Raw genomic sequence first — 5,135 nt, forward strand, 5'->3', positions numbered from 1 at the left:
CCGCGGCAGGCAAGCCACTGAGCGGCCTGGGCAGGGGCCCTGGCCTGCAGCCCCATCACCCCGTCCTCCACCCACTGGCCTGGAGACCACCGAGGCTAAGGTAAGAGATCAAGCCCCAGCGCTTCCTGGGCCTCCAGCTGCGCCGACTCCTGCTCTTGGCAGGCCCGGCTGCTATTGTTGGGGAAGAATGAGGACCATGGGGACAGTGGGGACAGTGGCACTGCCCATGCGGACTCAAGGACCAGGCCCCATCTGACCTTAGGATCCTGGGGAAAGGAGCACAGTGGCTCTTTATTCAGGGAAGCGGGGAGGGGGGTGGATGTTGTCAGATTTCAATGGCAGGAGCCCGCACATAGGCCAGGGGCTGACTGAGACAGAATGCCAGGCTTTGTGTGCACACGTCCACTCTGGCCCGGACAGTCCTGCCGCCACAGCCACTGTCCACACAGCCCCGCTGCCCCGCCACCTTCCTCAGAAATGCTGTGGGCCTCTGTCACACCCCGTCCCATCTTCTCCCCTCAAGGAAAAGGAGAGGCTCTAGCAGACTCCGCTGGGGACCGGGAGAAGAAGGGGCAAAGGACGGGACTGAAGGTGACAGTGGGGGTGGGTTAGGTCAGAGACCACGGCGGAGCAAGAAGGGATGTGGTGCCGGGCTTTGGGGCAAGGAGAGAAGGAAGAGGACGGGGGAGGGCAGAAAAATGTCACCCCTGGCCCACCCCTGAGATGGGAAGTCAGGAAGGCCGATTCAAACCCCTCCCCCATTAGGACACGTGGCTTAGGCATGCCGCCTGCCCTTCCAGAGTCTCATCCTCCTGACAGTTCTGAGTCTCAGATTCTGACATTTGCCTAGCGGGGCATGTGACTATGAACTTAAATGAAACACAGCACAGGAAAGTACATGGTGCAATACGCGGCACACGAAAACACGACTTCCAGTTCAGAAAGACGTTGCCTTCTGTTACCTGTTGCCTAACACACCCCTTTTCCAGCCCTGAGAGCCTTGCCCCCCAAGAGGGGTTCCTGGTGTGATTCCCGGAGCAGTAAGGGGAGGGGTGAGGAAAGGCTGTGGCAGTTGGAGGGTTACTGCAATCACCCCGGCAGCACCTCATGAATTATGGTCTGAGCCAAGGTGGGGTGGAAATGGAGAGAAGGCAGCGAAGCTAAACAGGATGTCACCCAATCTGCATTGCATCTTAGAATCAGTGAATGCATGAATGGGCCTGTGTTTCCTGCCCTTGAGTTATTTTATTGTTCTGTTCCACTTGAATTGCTTTATTGTCCAGTCCCTGTGTCACTGATTTTGCCTTCGCCTGGTAGGACACTTTCCTTTCTCCCCAGGGTTCCAGAGGGTGTCCCTCAGGGGCACTTCTGCCTGCTACCACATTGTCAGGCTGTGTCAGGAGGAAGGAAGGATGGAGCATTGTCCTCCCATGGTCATAAAACAGTGGTTCTCAACCTTCCTAATGCCGCAATTATATATGTGTCTTCTGATGGTCTTAGGCGACCCCTGTGAAAGGGTCATTCGACCCCCCCAAAGGGGACGCGACCCACAGGTTGAGAACCGCTGGTCATAATAGGACTCATTTCCTCAGAACCTGGACCCTAAATGCTAAGCAGAATGAGCTATGTGCCACCTTTCTAGTTCCTTGGGAGACGCTGGTCTCAGCCCCAGGTGGAGCCACATCTTCCCATGAGCAGGCTTGATGTTGTGACTGATACACAAGGTGGAAGTGGAGCCTTCCTCAGACAGGCTCAGTGATGCCCGCAAGCGGGGCAAGGAAGAAGGGAGTGACTGAGGGCAGACAGACATGGAAAGAAGTGGGCAACTGTCCGGACCCACGATACCTCTGTGGGTGGCCCTCCACTGTGTTCTCTCTCCCTCGTCCCTCCCTCTTCCCATTTGCATTTCTCTGCACAGCTGCACCATGGTTCTTCTCTGTCCATCAACTTCCTCTGTTAGTCATGGGTCCTGCTGCCTCATGGGCTTGAGATCGTCCTTTGGGCCCTCTCCTGTTGGAATTCTGTGTCATGAACTTCGGGTTTCTATTCCCGCTAACTCTGGGCTATAGTTTTCTGACCAACGTGTGCATGAGCCCCATGGGTTGGAGGGTCGGCCGTGGTCTCATCTGCTGTGGCCAGGAGGTGCTAGACCACATGAAACCCAACCTTGGCCAAAGCATGAAGAGTCGTGCCGGACAGTGCCCCTCAGAAGGGACTGTGGGTGTGGCAGGCACACTAATGCGGGCCCACCCAGCTTTGTTCTTGCTCTGGTGAGGTTCTGAGCCTTTCTCTGTCCACTTCAAGCAAAGGCAAGGAAAGGAAGGTGTTCTTCTTGGTAGGCAGACTCTGGGAGAGGCTGGGGACACACATGTCCCTCAGAAGCAGCCCACGGATTCATAAGCAAATGCCACTCTCCTTTAAAAACAAAACAGAGCATGCCAAGAATCTCCTGAGAATGAGCCTTCGTGAACCCTGGAATCCAGAGCGAGTGGGGAGGAGGTCAAGAAGAGTTGCTGCTCCTTTAACTTTTGCCCACTTTTACCCAAAGAGGACTATTCAGCTGGGATCCACGGGCGAGCCACAACAGAGAGGCAAGGGTTGCTCCCTCTGTCTGGCATCCATTGAGGAAGCGAGGAGGGGTGTGTCTTGGGAAAGAGCCAATACATGTTGATGAGGAACAAAGGAGAGACATTAGAGAGCAAACAAGGGCTGCACAAGGAAAAAACACATTTTTGGTGGTGAGATATTTCCTTCCAGGTGGAGGTGTGATCACCTAGTCCAGTGATGGCGAACCTATGACACACGTGTCAGAGGTGACACGCGAACTCATTTTTTTGGTTGATTTTTCTTTGTTAAATGGCATTTAAATATATAAAATGAATATCAAAAATATAAGTCTTTGTTTTACTATGGTGGCAAAGATCAAAAAATTTCTATGTGTGACACGGCACCAGAGTTAAGTTAGGGCTTTTCAAAATGCTGACACGCCGAGCTCAAAAGGTTCGCCATCACTGGGTCCTAGTCTCTGGAAAGAGGCTCCCTCACTCCTACAGGGTGGGGCTTCGTCTGTTTGGTTTGAAGGTGGGAAGACTGTTCGGAGCATGCTCAGCGCAGCCTCACCCTCTCTCTCTTGGGCCTGAGCTGTCCACCGGGTGAAGAACTTTTCTGCTTTTCATGGTCTCACGGGAGCAGCTAACTCCCTGCCACAGGAACACCTGTCCTGGGTGGTGCTTCCAAGAACTCGATGGGCAGGCTACCTGCTGCAGAAGCAATTTCCAGAAAATCAGTAGCCTCGCCTGTTTCTAAACCTTCAGAGTCCTCCCCATTCAGCTTGCAGATGGGCTGGGGGCGGGGGGAAGGGTGTCATGAGGAACACTCATGAGAAGTTGTTATGGATCGTGTTAGGAGGGGGCACAGAACATATCTCACAATCCACTGGCCAAAACTATGTGACCAGAGTTAACTGTCAGAGAGGCTGAGAAATACGTAGAGCAGCTGTGCCAGGGGAAGAGATGAATTCAGATATTGGTGAGTAGCAGGGGTCCTAATTCCAGAGCTCGTTATTAGTAAGCTCTCTTGCCTATAAGTACAAGCCACATTTATTAGTAGTAAGGGTGTTATTTCTCTCTTCTATCATTCTTTGTTTTATTTTATAACTAGGGGCCCAGGGCACAAATTCATGCACCTTGAAAGGAATTGTGGACCTTGAGGCTGTGGTAGGCACAGGGGTGGGTCTCAGCCCATCCTCTGTGCCCCTGCCCGGTCCCTCCCACCGTGGCCTCCAGTCCCCTGTCTGCTGACAGTAAGGAGTGATTGGGGCCTGTGCAGTCAGCGGTGTGAGTGGTGGCTGCTGCCCTGATCGCCCTGCAGGAGCAGGGGGAAGTGCAGAAGCCCTCAGGGGCGATCAGAGCTGGTAGCCACTGTTCAGACCTGCTGACAGCGCCAAGTGATTGGGACCAGTGCCAGGCACTTGCAGTGGGTATGAGCGGCAGCTCCAGTGCCAGCTGCAGATACAAGCGGGGCCGGCACCGGCAGAGGGTGTGAGTGGTGGCTGCTTGCCCCAGTTGCCCCTCAGGAGCAGGGGGAGGTGGAGAAGACCTGAGGGGCAATTGGGGCCAGCAGCCATTGCTCACACCTGCTGACAGTGCCAAGCAATCAGGGCTCGTGCTGGGCACCGGCAGCAGGTATGAGCACTGGGTGGGACCGTGGCATGCAGGAGCAAAGAATTTTCAGTAACTACCAGATGTTCACCCCAATAACAGCAACTAGCGCTCCACCTTGGCTTGGCGCCCCCACTTACCTGCTCCACCATCCCGCCTTGGCCGACGCCCACCATGTTCCACATGTGCCCCCTGGTGGTCAGCGCACATCATAGCGACTGGTTGTCCAGTTGTTTGGTTGTTCTGCCATTCAGTCTATTTGCATATTAGGGTTTTATATATATAGATCTGTTCAAAGCTCTCATGGGAAAGAGAAAGGCTATTTTGGACTCCTCAACTCCAACAATTGATGCATGGCCTTGGAACAGTGAGAAGTAAAACATAGGAGTTGAATAACAAATTGGGAGGAGATTTGGACTCCAATTTTCTTTGAACTCTAAATCACAAGGGAAAAAGAATACAATTTTGGACTTTAAATCCTTTGGACTTGAATAATCTTTGGACTTTAACTTAATTGTTGACTTTAATCATCAAACTTAATTTCTTCCCAGAAAATTAATGATGAGAAGGGGTTTATATTCAAATTTGGAACATTTTGTAATTGGTATTTTATTGCTGGAGTATCTTAACATCATTTAATTCTATTGTAGAACATATAAAGGTCTATATTTAGAGTGGCCATATAATTTATTGTCCAAACTAGGATAGTTTGAGAGAGATAGGAGGCCCTATTAATAATGCTGGGACAACAGACATAAACCTGGTCTATTTTGGGTGAATTGGAATGTATGGTTGTCTAGCTTTATTGGGCAATGTGGAAGGACATAATTAGAAAAAATAAATGGAATAAATGAATTTCTAGTAATGAATGTAATTAACGAAAAATTTCTGATCCACATAAAAGCCCTTCAGGCATCAATTCTAACTTGTCTACCAATGGTCCCAGGTGGATCCACAAAGAAGCTATACCAGCAA

The sequence above is a fragment of the Myotis davidii genome, unplaced genomic scaffold (genome assembly GCF_000327345.1).
Source record: "Myotis davidii unplaced genomic scaffold, ASM32734v1 scaffold573, whole genome shotgun sequence".
In the NCBI taxonomy this organism is placed as follows: domain Eukaryota; kingdom Metazoa; phylum Chordata; class Mammalia; order Chiroptera; family Vespertilionidae; genus Myotis; species Myotis davidii.